The following is a 20469-nucleotide window of genomic DNA, read 5'->3' on the forward strand; positions in this document are numbered from 1 at the left end:
TGATCAGTTTTATTCCAACAGAGAATATTACTGTAGTAACATACTGCTCTCTAGTGGTGGTAAAGTATCATCCCTGTTATAAACTCAGCAAAAAAATAAACATCCTCTCACTGTCAACTGCGTTTATTTTAAGCAAACTTAACATGTGTAAATATTTGTATGAACATAACAAGATTAAACAACTGAGACATAAACTGAACAAGTTCCACAGACATGTGACTAACAGAAATGGAATAATGTGTCCCTGAACAATGGGGGGGTTAAAATCAAAAGTAACAGTCAGTACTTGGTGTGGCCACCTGTTGCATTAAGTCCTGCAGTGCATGTCCACCTCATGGACTGCACCAGATTTGCCAGTTCTTGCTGTGAGATGTTACCCCACTCATCCACCAAGGCACCTGCAAGTTCCCGGACATTTCTGGGGGGAATGGCCCTAGCCCTCACCCTCGTATTCAACAGGTCCCAGACGTGCTCAATGGGATTGAGATGGCAGAACACTGACAATCCTGTTTTGCAGGAAATCACAAACAGAATGCGGAGTATGGCTGGTGGCAATGTCATGCTGGAGGGTCATGTCAGGATGAGCCTGCAGGAAGGGTACCACATGAGGGAGGAGGATGTCTTCCCTGTAACGCACAGGGTTGAGATTGCCTGCAATGACAACAAGCTCAGTCTGATGATGCTGTGACACACCGCCCCAGACCATGACGGACTCTCCACCTCCAAATCGATCCCGCTCCAGAGTACAGGCCTCGGTGTAATGCTCATTCCTTTCACGATTAACGCGAATCCGACCATCACCCCTGGTGAGACCACACGGTGACTCGTCAGTGAAGAGCACTTTTTGCCAGTCCTGTCTGGTCCAGCGGCCGTGGGATTGTGCCCATAGGCGACGTTGTTGCCGGTGATGTCTGGTGAGGACCTGCCTTACAACATGCCTAAAAGCCCTCAGTCCAGCCTCTCTCGGCCTATTGCGGACAGTCTGAGCACTGATGGAGGGATTGTGCATTCCTGGTGTAACTCGGGCAGTTGTTCTTGCCACCCTGTACCTGTCCCGCAGATGTGATGTTCGGATGTACCGATCCTGTGTGGGTGTTACACGTGGCCTGCCACTGCTTTTTCAGTTCTGCCCACAAATTTTCTATGGGATTGAGGTTAGGGCTTTGTGATGGCCACTCCAATACCTTGACTTTGTTGTCCATAAGCCATTTTGCCACAACTTTGGAAGTATGCTTGGCAGACCCATTTGCGACCAAGCTTTAACTTCCTGACTGATGTCTTGAGATGTTGCTTCAATATATCCACATAATTTTACATCTCATGATGTCATCTATTTTGTGAAGTGCACCAGTCCCTCCTGCAGCAAAGCACCCCCACAACATGATGCTGCCACCCCCGTGCTTCTCGGTTGGGATGGTGTTCTTCGGCTTGCAAGCCTCCCCCTTTTTCCTCCAAACATAACGATGGTCATTATGGTCAAACAGTTCTATTTTTGCTTCATCAGCCCAGAGGACATTTCTCCAAAAAGTATGATCTTTGTCCCCATGTGCAGTTGCAAACCGTAGTCTGGCTGTTTTATGGCAGTTTTGGAGCAGTGGCTTCTTCCTTGCTGAGAGGACTTTCAGGTTATGTCAATATAGGACTCGTTTTACTGTGAATATAGATACTTTTGTACCTGTTTTCTCCAGAATCTTCACAAGGTCCTTTGCTATTGGTCTGGGATTGATTTGCACTTTTCGCACCAAAGTACATTCATCTCTAGGAGACAGAACGTGTCTCCTTCCTGAGCGGTATGACGGCTGCGTTGTCCCATGGTGTTTATACTTGCATACTATTGTTTGTACCGATGAACGTGGTACCTTCAGGCGTTTGGAAATTGCTCCAAAGGATGAAGCAGATTTGTGGAGGTCTACGAGGTATGATTTTGTTTGATTTTCCCATGATGTCAAGCAAAGAGGCACTGAGTTTGAAGGTAGGCCTTGAAATACATCCACAGGTACACCTCCAATTGACTCAAATTGTGTCAATTAGCCTATCAGAAGCTTCTAAAGCCATTACATAATTTTCTGGAATTTTCCAAGCTGTTTAAAGGCATAGTCAACGTAGTGTATGTAAATTTCTGACCCACTGGAATTGTGATACAGTGAATTATAAGTGAAATAATCTGTCTGTAAACAATTGTTGGAAAGATTACTTGTGTCATGCACAAAGTAGATGTTCTAACCGACTTGCCAAAACCTTAATTTGTTCACAAGAAATTTGTGGAGTGGTTGAAAAACTTTAATGACTCCAACCTAAGTGTATGTAAACTCTGACTTCAACTGTATACTGTACTCTAACATGTAATGACATAACACAACAGATTTTATCAAATGAGACATGGCTTTCAGACTATACACTCATTTCTGCTATTTAACCAGACAGCTTCTCCATATTCTGAATTAATCGAATGGTGCTTCTGGTAAGAGCTGGGTGGTGGTGTATGTTTCCTAATAAACAATTCCTGGTGTACCGAAGTTGAAAACATTGCGAGCTCCTGTTCACCTGACCTGGGGCCTCATGTATCAATATTGCATGGAAACAATTTTAAAATACTACTTACAAACTGAATTTAGAATGTTCGTACTCACAGAAAAAGCGTGATTTCTCAAACAGAACCATAACAATGGTTATCTCGCACACTGGTAGGAGTTAACCATTGATGAATACCATCCCTTTGCAGTTCATATGGAATATACAACACAGTACCATGAAATACAATGTCACAACTAAAAAAGGCTAAGAAAAAAAATATTTTCAGACACTGAAATAGAGGTGCTAGTGTCAGAGAATGAGTATGCTTGGGACGTCCCAACTCTGACATCACCCCATTTAATGTTGACATTTAAAACGCGGATAGGAAAAAAATGAGAAAAGTGGAACATATTGTAATGAAACAGCAGGGAGCAGGTTTCGAACCCTCGACCTTCAAGACCGAAGTCCGGCGCGCTATCGACTGTGCTGCAAAAGCATGCTCAAGCGATTTCCGCGCTTGAGCATGCTTTCTTTGTGCATAATATTGTTTCCGCAGGGTCGTTACAATATTATAAGTAAATATGGAATGGGGGAATGCACAAGCCTTCTGGAAGATCTGATGAAGAAGATGGACGACAGGAAAAAAGGAGAAAAGTGGAACATGTTTTGAGTGAATATGGAGTGGTGGATCACACTGAATTTTTTGAAGAGCTACAGAAGGAAATTGAACGTGACGAGAGTAAGGATGAATTAACTGCAGTGACAGGTGCGTTGAAGACTGCTGAGTTTTAGCCTCATCCTGTTGATGACAAAGATTATTCTGGCTCGGTGGGAGTGAGATTTTTGGAGAGAATGGATCCTTGCCTTCTGGCAGATCCATATGAACTGTCAGATTGAGTGGAGAAGAGGTTGGGAATACTGGGTCGGTTAATGTGACTCGAAGTGGAATCGTGTAGATTTCTGCCATCCAGAGGGAGCGTGCGCTCCACACCACGCGACTGGGAAAAAAAACTGTGACTTGCTTTCATCTCCGGAGCAGGGCTCCTTTGAAAGGAGTGATAACTTTCTGTTTGTACTTGACGCCTATCAACCTCCCATCCTCCATATTCGAAACCTCCAGGACTCGACTTTCTGCCTAGCCACCTGACTGTTCCTTAAAACTTTTTGTTGACTCGCGGTATTGACCACGTTCTGGGTCTAGACTTTTGACTGATTTAAACAGTACACGTTGAACCACTCAGATAACAGAGCTACATCATAGTTACCCCTTGTGTGTGTGTGTGTGGCTAGTTAGGTTTCACTGACTACCATCACAGCGCAAAACAGCTGTTCTGGGGGTGTGTTAGTGCATGCACAGCACATTGTCTTAGTGTTTGTGTGTATGTGTGTGTGAGAGAGAGAGCGAGAGAGAGAAAGAGGCAGGCTTGTTGAAATGTGCAGCGCACACTTCACAATCGAGTGAAGTGACCACACACATTTAACCCCAGGGCAGTGGAATGGAATGATGAAATATCAACAGTCATAATTCCTGGGAACTGAGATTCGAATCACGGACCCAGTCAGATCTGTGTTAAGACACACTCATTTATCTTTCTCTTCAATTCTCTGACTTTGTCCATCTCTCTTGCAATGTGAATAGCCTCTTGAACGGTGTCGAGTGACGAGAACCTGTTTAAGACTCAAGTTCCCTGGCCGTCTGTCTGCGCCCTGAGGGAATTGCTTTGCACCATGAAAGTGTGTGCAGTGGTACGGTTCTCCTCCTCTCCCCTCCTCTTTCGGAGTGGACCTCCAGTCCCTATCCAAGCCACCAGCACATAAAACCAAAAAGGAGTTATCGCTCAAATTGTGTTGTTGTTTTATGGACATCACCGCTGAGATGGTAATATTTATTGTCAAGTTTCCACTCCTTCTGAAACAATACTAGGCTGCCTATACTGCATGAAAATGTAATTGGCTTTCACTCTCCTCTAAATTGTTATATTGCATATAGTCTATTACAAATGGATGTTTTTCTCTTCTGCGGTTAGTACAGCACTATAAAAAGTGGGACGCACTGTTGTTCATCTGAAATGCTTTTTCTGATTGGTATGATAAAAAATTATGCTTTGGTTCGTGCAACCTATTCTGTTAAATTTGTCTGGAATCAAATAACAAATTTGACAGATCAATGTGATTTTTTTTATTGAATGAAGCTTCTAAATTGCTTTCAACACCTCATTCATATTTGCATTGCATAGCAGTGGGTGTGACATAGCTGCGGAAGCCTATCAGAAGAGTTGGAGGCGTGGCCTATTGAGGGCGTGACTTTTAGTTTGTTATTTTTGGCCACCCGTGAGTATGTATGTCATTGCAGTTAACCCATTGAGTGGCGTGATTTAGGACTTCTAACCCCTTTTAAACATTATATGTTTGAGCTACAGAATTATGGCTTGTATCATTGGATTTGTTTATTTCTTTGTACCACCAAATAGTCTGTGTGATTGACGGGGGCTGAGCTAGAGAAGTGTTTGTGAGACAAGGGCGGATCCCAAAGGGGCCTTTGGCAGAGTCTTTTTTACAAAAACATCAGAATTGTTTGAGCTACAAACTATTTAAAATAGCTGAGACTCTCACGAGCACGCATGTGTAACATGTTTTGCTCTATGATGCTCACAAGCTACACAGAAGTCATTAGAAGATCATAGGAAATCCCAGGACATAATGTCTATAATACTGTAATAAGTTCACATTGTTGCTGTCACGAACTCCACACAGTTGTCACTCACTAGCTGGTTATTAATTTCCCACTGAGCAAACATTATTGTACTTAACAGCGTTCATATAAATTCATTTCATCAGGTTTTTGTTTTGGCAGACCTTTTTATTTTATTGACAATTGTCAATAAAACTCATGAATGCAACTGTTATGTCAAATTAATTGTGTTCTACTTGTAGCCCTGGATGTCATGAAAAGAAATGTTAAAACAATTGTGAGGCTAAATATAAGGGTTGAACATGCAGATAAATGAATGTCAGATAAATTAAAAGCCAATTTTTTTGTGGGGTCTTGGGACTGATAGGGTTAACCTGTTGGGGCTACAGGTTAGCAATGAACCCCGAGTCGGGATTGCTAACAAGGCTGGAAATTCAAAACATCAAAAATCTAATAATTTCAATTTCTCAAACCATCAACTATTTTACACAATTTAAAAGATAAACATCTCCTTAATCTAACCACATTGTTCGATTTTCAAAGAGGCTTTACGGCAAAAGCATAAAGTTAGATTTTGTTAGGACACTACATAGCCACAAAAGTACAAACATCCATTTTCAATTCAAGGTCAGGCGTCACCAAAAGCAGAAACCAGCTAGAATTATGCACTAACCTTTGTCAATCTCCATCAGATGACACTCCTAGGACATTATGTTATACAATACATGCATTTTTTGTTCCATCAAGTTCATATTTATATCCAAAAACAGCATTTTACAGTAGCGTGAAATTCAGATTTTTTTCTTCTCTGAAATGCTTCCGGTGAACATAACAAAATTACTATTCGACAACATTGGTAAATTATAATATTGTCATTCAAAGAATAATATATTATCATCTCGTAATTGCTACCGAATGGCCAGATCTCAAAATAACTTTACTGGGAAATCACATTTTGCAATAAACGGGGTGCTATGCTAAGAACAACAGGCTATGCTATACAGTTAGCATCATCTAAAATCGATAATAACATTGTAAATACCCCCTTACCTTTGATTATCTCCATCAGAAGGCAGGATCCCAGGTCCGGAAGGCATTCCAGGTCCGGAACAAATGTGGTTTCTTTTGACAAAGTTCATAATTTATGTCCAAATAACACCAAGTACTTAGCGTTCATTATGCTCCCACAAAACGTGGTTGGGTTGCTGGTAAAATCACGCCGAAAAGCTAAAAAAACCTAGTAAATAATCTATTTATGTTCGTTCAAACATGTCAAATGTTGTTTAGCATTAATCTTTTGGTCCATTTTTAACGTTAAACATCAGTAATATTTTCACACAACCTATCCTATGTCTAGATAAAAAATGATGACAAACTCACGTTTCTCAGATTTATGCGCAGGCGCAAAAAAATGAAGTGATGACATGTCAACTTCCTTGGATTCTAATTTGCTCTCTGTTTATCATAGACGCTTCAAACAACTTTATAAAGATCGTTGACATCTAGTGGAAGCCGTAGGTGTTGCGAAATGAATCCTTTCTCACTATGGTATCTATAAAACAATGACACTAAATAGTACAGTCACAAAATTCACATTTTTTTTAAATCTATTTTTCACAGGTTTTTGCCTGCAATATGAGTTTTGTTATACTTACAGACACCATTCAAACTGTTTTAGAAAATTCAGAGTGTTTTCTATCCGAATGTGTTAATAATATGCATATCCTAGCTTCTGAGTTGGTGTAGGAGGCAGTTAAAAATGGGCACATATTTTTTTCAAAATGTCTCAATACTGCCCCCGAGCCCCAACAGGTTTTAACAGCACTGTGGTGCCTGGCCAGCCAGGCCAGTGTAGCCGAGCCCATGGCCCAGATGAGGAGGATGGGCCCATAGCCCAGTTACAGTTCAGCAGCTCAGCAGCACTACACTTAAGACAAAGAAAAAAATGGACAGAGCCTCCTGCTTAGTTAAATAAAGGGTCTTGTTGATGTTGGGCCGGTGTGCTGCAACCACAATACAAGGAAGTGATGTTAACATTTCATTTCTTATGCCTACAATATTGTGCTGTACTACACAGTGCACATTTCACATCCCTCCTTTCTCAGTTTATTCTAGCAGCTAGTCAGTACTGATCTCTCTTACCTCTCAGTGATGATTTCCTTTGCACCACATGTAGAGTCAGACAGTAGAGTCAGACACAGAGCAGCCACAGCACGCCAGGTACTGGAGACCCAACTCACTCATCTGAACCTTGGTGTGACAAAGTCAGTGAAAGCAGGGAAGCGGGAAGAGGGGGGTGGAGGGAGGAAGAGGTGCGTCAGTCGGTGGGATTATGGCGAGCGTGCCGAGCTTCCTGATATTTTGTGGGTAGTCAATGTTGTTGAGGTACTTTTGTCTCACATTGGGAAGTATTTGTACTTTTTGCCAAATGGCCTGTTTCATGTGAAAGAACCAACCCCAATTGTGGGTCCCAGGAAACACCTTTGCGAAGACTTTAAAAACCGCCGGCTCGAAGTCAGTCATGACTGAGTCTGGTTTCAGGTTGGGCCTGAGGCTCTTCAGCGTCGCATTTACGCACAAGCCTATGTTCCCTAAAAATGTAAAATATATCATGCTGGACTGCATGTTTACGCCTACATTTTGAACACTTCAGTATAACAACGTCAATAGTAACCGTTGATACATACCTCAGTCTTATTTTGCAGCAACATGAAGACCGTTGGAACCATGCAACCCATGTATGGTGTACAAAGGACGGGTTGTCATGAATGTTCCATCTGCAAACCAGTCCTTTGAGTCACACAGGTACTACAAGTTGCGTGTGGTTGTGAAGATCACAATTCTGTCTGGCCCGGGTCCACTGTCATGCTGGAGGAACAGCTCTCCGTTGTTGCCCTTGTAGGTGTCATGAATGACGAGTTCAAAGAGGGGGTGCCGCGGTGTTCTTTTGTTGGTGCAGAGCAGGCAAGTCATGTGTACCCGGTCCACAACTTGCTTAGTTTCTTTCCGGGTTTCCAGGCTTCTCTCCTTCAGGCCATTCATCACCTTTCAGATCCATATCTGAGCATTGTCTGGGATATGATTGTGTTCTCCAGTTAAATTGGAGATAACCCCATCAGTGAGGGTTATGCGACCTTGGCATTCGAAAGCATCGTATTCGGTGTTGTAGCCTTCATGAACCAGGATGTTTCTTCCACGCACAGAGGATACATTCGGGTTCCATTGCTTGTTCTGACCTCCCCTAAGAATAATGAATACTGAGGGTAACAGTGCAATATATTTTTAAGCAGAATATTTGGATTATTAGCAAATGAACGACTTGCAATTTGATTGCTGGACTATCGAAGCCATCCATCCAACCCATTTATTCAGATCCGACAGTTCAAAGAGGATAGATTCAAAGGTAATCAATTGGGCCGAGTTATTGTTCATTAGCAGCATACTTTAGTTTGTGTTCCTATTAGTATTTTACATTTAAGTATGAACTCCTAAAACTGGAACAGTATTTTGGGCGTCATTGGAATGTAACATTTTAATACATTCTAATAAAAATTGACTGCAAAATCGGGTGACATAAAACACTTTTCGTTCATTGTATTAATGGCAGTGTTGTTTTCCTATCAATAATAATAATAATAATAATAATAATAATAATTGATCTGTGAAATTAGACATTGAACTTGAACCCTGTTTCAAAAATCATCAGCTGATTCAGAAAATAATTTTCAGAATGACAGTAAAGTGAACAGCTGTTGTGATAGCACGCAAGGTTTTTCTATAATATTTTGATGTCTCATATGTTACGAAAAGGACCGCTTGCCATGCGGTAAGGGCACAATCCACGCTTCCAGTCAAAGCTTGAATCCACTACAAGACCGTGGTACATACCTACGGAGCAGCAAGATTAACAGGGCGGTTATAGACCCAAGTCTATAACTTGGGGGACTGGAGTCACTGACAATTGTATGGTCTTTTTTCTGACACTGCCTGTTATATAGGTCCTGGATGGCAGGAAGCTTGGACCCAGTGATGTACTGGGCCGTTCGCACTACCCTCTGTAGCGCCTTGTGGTCAGATGCTAAGCAGTTGCCATACCAGGCGGTGATGCAACCGGTCAGGATGCTCTCGATGGTGCAGCTGTAGAACCTTTTGAGGATCTGGGGACCCATGCCAAATCTTTTCAGTCTCCTGAGGGGGAAAAGGTTTTGTCGTGGCGTCTTCATGACTGTCTTGGTATGTTTGGACCATGATAGTTTGTTGGTAATGTGGACACCAAGGAACTTGAAACTCTCGACCTGCTCCACTACAGCCCTGTTGATGTTAATGGGGGCCTGTTCGGCCCTCCTTTTCCTGTAGTCCACGATCAGCTCTTTTGCCTTGCTCACATTGAGGGAGAGGTTGTTGTTCTGGCACCACCCTGCCAGTTCTCTGATCTCCTCCCTACAGGCCGTCTCATCATTGTCGGTGATCAGGCCTACCACTGTTGTGTCGTCAGCAAAGTTAATGATGGTGTTGGAGTTGTGTTTGGCCACACAGTCGTGGGTGAACAGGGAATACAGGAGTGGACTAAGTACACACCCTTGAGGGGCCCCAGTGTTAAGGATCAGGGTGGCAGATGTGTTGTTGCCTACTCTTACCACCTGGGGGCGGCCCGTCAGGAAGTCCAGGATCCAGTTGCAGAGGGAGGTGTTTAGTCCCAGAGTCCTTAGCTTAGTGATGAGCTTCGTGGGCACTATGGTGTTGAACGCTGAGCTGTAGTCAATGAACAGCCTTCTCACATAGGTGTTCTTTTTGATTGAATTTGAATTATTTGAATAATAATAATAATGATGATGACGGTGAGAGCCCTAAAACCTTTAATCATAGGCTATTGTTTCTTTTTGTCTCTAAAATCACAATGTTTTCATTGCTTTAATCATGTGACAAATAGTCTATTTTAACTGAAACTTCCAAATTTCGGCCTTTTATAGGATATTTTAGTTTCCACATGAAATGTTTATTTTCATAACTGATCAAAATTCGGTATGCTATATATAATTATCTGCCAATATGGACAAATACATTTTAGGCCATATAACAAACAACTATGCATGATTTAAATGAAAAGCAGCAAACAGACACAACATTATTTCACATTATTTAATAAAAGACTCATTAACAGAAACAGGCCATAGGATATATAGCTGTCTTCACAGTTTCCCGTCAAATAGGCTTACAGGGGAACTCTGTATCTCCATGAAGTTGATTGCGTGAGGGGGTCTGTGCTCATCAAAAAGACATGTAAGCTCACAACTGAGTGGGAGTGTGTGGACCACGTTTACTCCTTAGTGATGTGGACACCAAGGAACTTGAAGCTCTCGACCTGCTCCGCTACAGGCCCATCAAGGTGGATAGGGGCGTGCTTGCCCCTACGTTTCCTGTAGTCCATGATCAGGTTCTTTGTTTTGCTAAAGTTCAGTTGAGATCAACTTTAGCAAGGGTCCTGATCTTGGTGATGAGCTTGGAGGAGACTATGGTGTTGAATGCTACGCTGTAGTCAATGAACAGTATCTTTATATAGTTATTTATTTTGTTCATGTGGGTGACGACAGTGTGGAATGCAATAGAGATTGCATCATCCGTGGATCTGTTGGGGCGGTATGCCCCAAAAGTGGGTCCAGGTTGTCCAGAGTCCAGGGTGTCTGGAATGATGGCATTGATGTGAGCCCTGACCAGCCTTTCAAAGCATTTAGATGGCTATAGATGTGAGTGCTATGGGGAGATAGTCATTTAAGCAGGTTCCCTTGGCGTTCCTGGGCATGGGGACTATGGTGGTCTGCTTGAAGCAAGTTTGTACTACAGACCGGGTCAGGGTAGGTTGAAAATGTCAGTGAAGACACTTGCCAGCTGCTCTGAGTATGCGTCCTGGCATTCCGTCTGGCCCTGCGGCCTTGCGAATGTTAACCTGTTTAAAGGTCTTACTCACATCGGCTACAGATAGCGAGATCACATAGTATTCCGGAACAGCTGGTGCTCTCAAGCATGATTCAGTGTTGCTTGCATTGATGGCATTTAGCTCCTCTGGTAGGCTTGCATTGCTGGGCAGCTCACGGCCGGGTTTCCCTTTGTAATCCGTGATAGTTTTCAAATCCTGCCACATCCATCAAACATCAGAGCCAGTGTAGTAGGATTCGATGTTAGTCCTGTATTGAGACTTTGCCTGTTTGATGGCTTGTCGGAGGTCTTTGAGGGATTTTTTATAAGCATCCAGATTAGTGTATCCGCTCCTTGAAAGCGGCAGCCTTTACCTCAGTGTGGCTGTTGCCTGTAATCCATGGCTTCTGGTTGGGGTATGTATTTATGGTCACTGTGGGGGACGATGTCGTCGATGCACTTATTAATGAAAACATTGACTGATGTGGTAAACTCCTCAATGTTTAATAAATATTATGATAGGGTCTATTTTTCTCAATTTCTGCCTGACTGACATGCCCAAAGTAAACTGTTACTCAGGCCCAGAAGCCAGGATATGCATATAATTGGTAGCATAGGATAGAAAACACTTTACAGTTTGTAGAAATGTTAAAATAATGTATGAGACTATAACAAAATTGATATGGCAGGCAAAAATACAAAGAAAAACCAACCAGATTTTTTTTTTTAGGTCCCTGGCTCTTATAATGGAAAGCTATGGGTCCTATGTAATTCCAGCTCCCAGATTGCAATTCCTATGGCTTCCACTAGATGTCAACAGTCTTGTTCATTGTTTCAGGCTTGTTCCTTCAAAAACTAGCAAGAATTTTGAGTTTTTGTACAAAGTCCCAGTTGAAAATCAGTCCGTCGGTGCGCGACGAAGAGTACGCGTGCCTACTAATTTTACATTTCCATTGAACATACTTCTTTCCGTATGAAATATTATAGTTTATTTTCCTTTTATGATATCTGAGGATTAAATAGAAATGTAGTTTGACTTGTTTGAACAAAGGTTAGCGGTAGCTTTTTGGACTCCTTTGTCTGCATGTTGAATGAGTGGATTACTGAAATCGATGGCGCCAACTAAACTGACTTTTTGGGATATAAAGAAGGATTTTATCTAACAAAACGAACATTCATGTTGTAGCTGGGAACCCCTGGGATTGCAAACAGAGGAAGATTTTCAAAAGTAAGTGATTTATTTAATTGCTATTTGGGACTTTATGAAGCATGTGCTGGTTGAAAAATATATTGATATGGGGTGCCGTGCTCAAACAATCGCATGGTATGCTTTCGCTGTAAAGACTATTGTAAATCGGACAATGCAGTTAGATTAACACGAATTTAAGCTTTTAAACGATATAAGATACTTGTATGTTCATAAATGTTTAATATTACGATTATTTATTTGAATTGCGCGCCCTCCAATTTCACCGGATGTTGTTGACAGGTGTCCTGCTAGCGGGACCCCTAGCCTTAATTATCGGATGAATCTGAGAATATAATCCAGTCTGTGCTAGCGAAACAGTCATGTAGCTTAGCATCTGCTTCATCGGACCACTTCCATAATGAGCATGTCACGAGTACTTCCTGTTTGAGTTTTTGCTTGTAAGCAGGAAGCAGGAGAATAGAGTTATGGTGTGTTTTTCCAAAGATAGGGCGAGGTAGGGCCTTGTACCGTATGTATTTTTGTGTGTGGAGTAAAGGTGATCTATGAGTTTTTTCACCTCTAGTTGCAAAGGTGACATGCTGGTAAAAATGAGGTAAAACAGATTTCAGTAACGCTGCATTAAAATGTTATTGTTTGCTTATGGCCGTATACAGCTCGCTGAGTGCGGTCTTAGTGCCAGCTTTGGTTTGTTGTGGTAAATAGACAGCTACGAACAATGTAGATGAAAACTCTCTTGGTAAATACATATTATGGTCTGCAGCTTATCATGAGGTATTCTAACTCAAGTGAGCAAAAACTCGAGACATCCTTAACATTAGAGATCGCGCACCAGTTGTTGTTAACCTGTTTAGGGCTAGGGGGCAGTATTTTCACGGCCGGATAAAAAACGTACCCGATTTAATCTGGTTATTACTCCTGCCCAGAAACTAGAATATGCATATAATTAGTAGATGTGGATAGAAAACACCCTAAAGTTTCTAAAACTGTTTGAATGGTGTCTGTGAGTATAACAGAACTCATATGGCAGGCCAAAACCTGAGAAGATTCTATATGGGAAGTGCCCTGTCTGACCATTTCTTGTCCTTCTATAGCCTCTTTATCGAAAATACAGGATCTCTGCTGTAACGTGACATTTTCTAAGGCTCCCATAGGCTCTCAGAAGGCGCCAGAACGTGGAATGATAACTCTGCAGTCCCTGGGCGAAAAACAGTAGGGGTTTTGGAAAGTGGTCGTTCTGAGAACAATGACACTGGTGCGCACGTGCATGTGACGACTCCATTTTCTTTTTTCAGTGTTTGAACGGATACCGGTTGGAATATTATCGCTATTTTACGAGAAAAATCGCATAAAAATGGATTTTAAACAGCGTTTGACATGCTTCGAAGTACGGTAATGGAATATTTTGACATTTTTGTTACGATATGCGCCGGCTCGTCACCCTTCGGATAGTGTCTTGAAAGCAAGAACAAAACGCTGCTATTTGGATATAACTATGGATTATTTGGAACCAAAACAACATTGGGTGTTGAAGTAGAAGTCCTGGGAGTGCATTCTGACGAAGAACAGCAAAGGTAATCCAATTTTTCTTATAGTAAATCTGAGTTTGGTGAGTGCCAAACTTGGTGGGTGTCAAAATAGCTAGCCATGATGGCCGGGCTATCTACTCAGAATATTGCAAAATGTGCTTTCACCGAAAAGCTATTTTAAAATCGGACACCGCGATTGCATAAAGGAGTTCTGTATCTATAATTCTTAAAATAATTGTTGTGTTTTTTGTGAACGTTTATCTTGAGTAATTTAGTAAATTCACCGGAAGTTTTCGGTGGGTATGCTAGTTCTGAACAAAACATGCTAATGTAAAAAGCTGTTTTTTTATATAAATATGAACTTGATTGAACAAAACATGCATGTATTGTATAACATAATGTCCTAGGAGTGTCATCTGATTAAGATCATCAAAGGTTAGTGCTGCATTAGCTGTGGTTTTGTTTTTTGTGACATTATATGCTAGCTTGAAAAATGGGTGTGTGATTATTTCTGGCAGGGTACTCTCCTGACATAATCTAATGTTTTGCTTTCGTTGTAAAGCCTTTTAAATCGGACAATGTGGTTAGATAAAGTTGAGTCTTGTCTTTAAAATGGTGTAAAATAGTCATATGTTTGAAAAATGGAAGTTTTTGCATTTTTGAGGTGTTTGTAATTCGCGCCACGCTCTACCATTGGATATTGTTGAGGCGTTCCGCTAGCGGAACATCTAGATGTAAGAGGTTTTAACAAAGAGACACAAACCTCGGGTAACTGCACTGTTAAAAATGTTCTATCATTTTATGGTACACTACCAGCTACTGGTTGCCATGAAAATATGGTAAATATACAAGAAGTTACTGTGTTTTTTTCTGCTAAATTAAGGTGTTTTTGCTGTATGCTAATTCAATGGGATTTGAACACAAAACCTGTTGGTTAGTAGCTACTTGAATTCCCTGCTGTGTCACCAGGTCAGTGAGAATCCAATAATAAAATAATATTCAAATACTCTTTGAAGAGGTTGGGTTTCAGATGTTTTCGAAAGATGGAAAGGAACTCTGCTGTCCTAGCTTCAGGAGGAAGCTGTTAATCTTGCTGCTCCGTAGGCATGTACCATGGTCTTGTTGTGGATTCAAGCTTTGACCGGAAGCCAGTGGATTATGCGGAGGAGCAAGATGACATTAGAGACCTTGGGAAGTTTGAGCCCCAGGAGGACTACAGCATACTGGATGAATTGCAGGGGTTTTATGGCACAATCGGGGAGCCCAGCCAACAGAGAGTTGCAGTAGTCCAGACGGGAGAGAACAAGTGCCTGGATTAGGACCTGCGCCGCTCCCTGTGTGAGGTAGGGTTTTACTCTACGGATGTTGTAGAAAATGACCCTGCAGGAGCGATGTTTGGAGAGAACGACAGGGTGTTGTCTAAGGTTCTTTGCACTCTGGGAGGGGGACACCGTGGAGTTGACGTAAAAGTGTGCATGAACGCTCTGGGGATTTAAACGTGGAACCTCTTGGTGGGGAGTGCATCTGTCAATCTGCGGTGCCACCAGATACATGCTTACTACCAAGAACATTATCACTCTCAAAAAAAGGGTCTGTTTAGGCTACAGTGTTGTTCCCTGCCGTACGAAAAGGTCAAATGTACACTTAAGAACTCACATGGTATTGGTTGTGCAAATAATGTAGTATAATGGTAAATTTTTCTACACAATATATTTAATATAAGGTACAATTATTACTGCACTTTGAAATGTGGGTGGAGGCAATGTGCCGACGTTCCTCATTAGTAGAAGTCACCTAATGTTGTCATCAGATCATTTCAGTGAACTGCTAGTTAAAATGTAAAATAAAAACTAGTGTCGATGTCTGTGCCCCCGTGGAAATCTAATTAGCATAAAAATCAGTCAGTTTAAACTGTGGGAACGAATCCAGTATTTACCTATAAGTCACAATAAGGGTTTTTGTGTGTGAAATGGTATCTACTGCAGTAGAGTCTGTCTACTGTTCATCATGTCATATGTTTTGGGCTGTTCTATACATGATGGTGTGCCAGGTGGTTCTGTATGTTTGTTCCTCTGTTGATGATGCCGTGAGTATATTGGTACATTTTTGAGGATGTCTGAATCTATTGACCCACTGTTGATGGTGTCATGAGTATTTTGATCATAGAGATTGGTATTCGAATTCTATGATGTTGGTCCACTGCTGATGATGTCATGAGTATGTTGGTCCACTGTTGATGATGTCATGAGTATATAGGTCCATTTTGTATAATGTAATGTGTGTTATGTTGTGTGATTGACAGACACCTGGCTCGCTCCATCCTGCTCCTGATCCCTCTGTTTGGGATCCACTACACTGTTTTCTCCTTCTCACCCGAGGACGTCAGCAAGAGGAAGAGACTGGTGTTCGAGCAATGCCTCAGCTCCTTCCAGGTGTGTAATGTTGTTAATGTGACAATGTAATATTCCTAATACATTCTATACCTGAGTATAGTTCCTTATGCTCATGCTCTTTGTGTCCTTGTAGGGATTTGTCGTGGCTGTTCTCTACTGCTTTCTGAATGGAGAGATAAGCCCCCTTTTAAAGCAACCTCTTTTGCTTGTATAGAAATTCAAGAGATGGCAAAAGAGTGAGAGACAGACAGGCAGGCAAGCACCCAGGCAGACAGACAGGCAGGCAGAGTGTTTCATGCTGAGTATCTCCAGCGAGGTACATTAATAATGACCCTGTGAAGTATCTCCCTTACCCAAACTAACCTGAATCATATTCCATTCCAAACCAACCTATAACTATATAAACTAACCCAGCCCACCCTGACTGAACCCCAAACTTAAAACCCAACTCTACCAGACATACAACTACAAAACCCAACACCTCACCAGCAGCATCTGTTCGACATGGTTGCGTTGCGGTTGAAGGTAAATCCACCTTTAAACTATTAAAATGACAGTGTCTCCGTGATGGTGCAACCCACCGGCAGGGCTGTGGCCTAGCAGTGAATGTCAATCACCATTCAGAAACCATCAGACAAGGATATTTACAGGGAAGGTAGAAGGCTATGTTGAGGAAAAGCATGGTTTATGTTTTGTACATCATCATAGTGTTACGTCAAAAACCTTCCCCCTCTCTAGGTTCATCATGTTCATCATGCAGAAGAGATGGACCACTTCAGTGCTGCTGGAGCATCAATCTAATACGACCAGTCATTGAAATCAAATCATCATGTCCAAAGAAGGACAATAACTTTTTCCTTCAGCTTGTTGCAGACTCAAGTTGAGACTGTCTTGTTGTTCTAGGTACTGTTGTTGTTTTGGCAACTCACTTATGGAGCAGTAACAAAACCATGGTTGTGTTCCTCTGCTCAGACGTTGCTGACACATGCCAGATTGTACAATGCCTGGATAGGTATTTTACATATCAGTTAACCACATCATTATGTTATAGCAATCTGGTGCCATATGGTACAGTCGATGATGTGTCACTCAACCATTGGTTGATGCATGCAATGTCTGAGCAGGGGAACATGGGTCGTAACACGTCCTGTTCAGTAGAAGCAACCAACCGGCCAATCAAGACGGACTGACCTAATGTAAATATTTATCAACTGACCAATCAGGTTGCAGGTGTGAGCATCTGCCTCAGTAACTTCCTAGTTTGGCCAGTGTGTACAGGGAGAATGATCATGTGAGGTCACTATAACAGAATGAACAGTGAAAGGACACAAAATGGAGGCTAAAGCACTGCATCATGGGATACTACTCAGGCCTGGAGACTCAAGCCAAGAACAATGCAAAATAAATAATTACTAGACCAATAGTTGAAACAATGACTCTTGGAGTATGAAAATAATAGTCAACCATGACCATTAGTAGAGGATCACAGTATTTTGTATCAGTGTACTATGACGTCAACAGCTTATTGTCAGCCGATGGCACAGGCCATCTTTACCTGTGTAAGCTGTGATTGGTGGAGTGACAGGAAGAGGATGATGTCACGTCGTCCTTGCTATGTGTAGCACTCTTATTAAAGATTAAGGAAAACTTCATGGTGTTTCAAGAAAGCAAGGATTAAAAAAAAAAAATTGGAATCATGACGTTAGTGAACTTCAGGTCGGAAAGTCGAAGCTCTAGAAAGATGCCCGACATGGAATTCTGAGTTGGATGACCGTTAAATGGATTTTTCCCAGTCGGAGCTCGTTTTTTCTCTCAATTCCCAGTTGTCTTGAACGTACTGAAGTCAGAAGTTCCGAGATCCCAGTTGATTTGAACGCAGCATTATTTTGAGGAAGACCGGTGACAGGAGTAAAACCAGTATTTAAGTTATATTTTCTACAGTTAACTTATGCAGCAGCATACAAGACATTTTTGGACTGACCTTGCTGTGCTCACTTGAACAGGAAGGTGCCACGGCGGAACTTCGTGGGCCAATTTTGTCATCAAAGTCTGGCATTCTCTGTGCATTCAAGACAACTGGGAACTCGTAAAAAAATGAGGCCGAATCATGATGACGTCATTAATCTTCAGGTCATACTGTAGCTCTAGGATGAAGCCTGAGTTCCTGATTTAGAATTCAGAGTTGGATGACCGTTCAAAACGTATTTCCAGTTGAAGCTATTTTTTTCCAGAATTCACTGAAGTCAAGTTTTCGCAGTTCTGAGTTAACAGTTGTTTTGAGCATGGCACAAATCATGCTTCATTGACATCATGGCCAACGTTGAATGTTTATCATTTTAAACTTGTAAAAGAGACTCTTAATCCCAGATTTGGGACCACACAGCCACTCCACTGAATAGCAGGCTAGTGATTGCTTTGCAATGCTTGCAGTTAGCTACTGTCACTGATTGTTTCCAAACCACTCATTGTTGAATTTGCGATTTACAACTTGTGTAAGGTGTATGTCCAATGGCAGATGAGCACCGATACATTTGATCTATAATTTCTCTTCATATGACAAGGATTAAAAAGGATTTGCCAAAAAGTAGATTGTCGACTTGATTCATGATGATGACTGCTAGCTAAGATTTTGAAAGTATGATGTTGACATGATCAGTCCAATCACAGCTATAGATATAATGTGATTTGACGTCATTTTATCTGTGGCCAATGACATTGAGCCTTCTTGGATGGGCACTTCTAATGTAACTCTATGGCAGCACCCAAGGGGCTTGAATTTTCAAAGTCTACCGTTAGACTTGACAGTGACGTACTCTCCCCACGAGTAACAGAACACTGAGCTAATCGTGGCGCAACTGCGGCTTTATTAACTCAACGATTACTCTTTTTTTTTATTACATTGTTTGCAAACTCATATGTGACATGTATTAATTCCAAAATAACATGCAAAACTGTTTTATTTTTATTAAAAAATGTTTGCTAAAAATGTGGGGCTCAATACAGGTGGGGCTCTGCCCTGAATGACGGGTCGCCACTGATCGTAATAATGTAGCTAACCAGATAGTATAACAGGCAAAAATGCTAACAATTCTTTGTGGCTATCTGGCTAGCTAACAGTAGTAGCTAGCCAGTTAGCTCTATTGACTTACTATGGGATTGCAACCTACGCACACTACAGTGGGTATTGTAGGCAGGTAACCATGCCAAAATGAACACAGCATGCATTTATTAACATATCAAGATACAATACTGTAGTCAGGCAATACATGAGATGTGAACAGTGTAAGACACCGAATGAAGCTACTTTTGCAGTATCTTGTAAATGGCATACTCGTTTGAACCAGACAGCATCAGATAGATGGCCAACACGTAGAGAGATAGAGGGGTGCTGTTTTGCTCGCTCGGATGCTTTCTCCTGAGATACATTCAGCCTATTGCGAATTGAAGGAAAATTCTGAAACACATTTTTAGGGAAGCCTGGCTTCCCTTGACATCCATAAATACATGCCACTGCTTTCACTGCTGCAGTGTTTATGTGTCTTCTTGTTTTGATGTACATATTAAAGAGGTGTTGTATAATATTATTGCATTATTGACTTTAAGTCGCATTAAATGTTTTGGACATAAATGTTTGTGCTTTCTTGCCAATTTATGGCCACTCTCTCGCCTAACATGAACATGCCAATAGAAGTTGGTAAGACAGCACAAACAGATCTGGCACAAGGCTAGCCCTCTATTACTCATCCCAAAGAAACAGCATCTCACCAGAAACGTTCAGAAATATTATACGATTTAAACTCCTAAATAACAAAAAAGCTGTTTACACAGGAGCTCAAGTTCAAGTGATATATCCATTGATCCTTTCAAGAGGTAACAATTTCTCAGTCAATCAGATCAGTTCTATTTTCTTGTCACATTGTACAGTACCAATACTTCTGACTTTGTTCCTGTTCAGAAAATGTACACTACATTACCAAAAGTATGCGGACACCTGCTCGTCGAACATCTCATTACAAAATAATGGCCATTAATATGAAGTTGGTCCCCCTTTTGCTGCTATAACAGCCTCCACTCTTCTGGGAAGGTTTTCCACTAGATGTTGGAACATTGCTGCAGGGACATTCAGCCACAAGAGCATTAGTGAGGTTAAAATATGACTCTACAGTGCTCCCTTGTGGAGAAATGCAATTATTGACAGCAAGAAATAAACAGACACATTAA

This window comes from Salmo salar, chromosome ssa23 (genome assembly GCF_905237065.1).
Source record: "Salmo salar chromosome ssa23, Ssal_v3.1, whole genome shotgun sequence".
Classification (NCBI taxonomy): domain Eukaryota; kingdom Metazoa; phylum Chordata; class Actinopteri; order Salmoniformes; family Salmonidae; genus Salmo; species Salmo salar.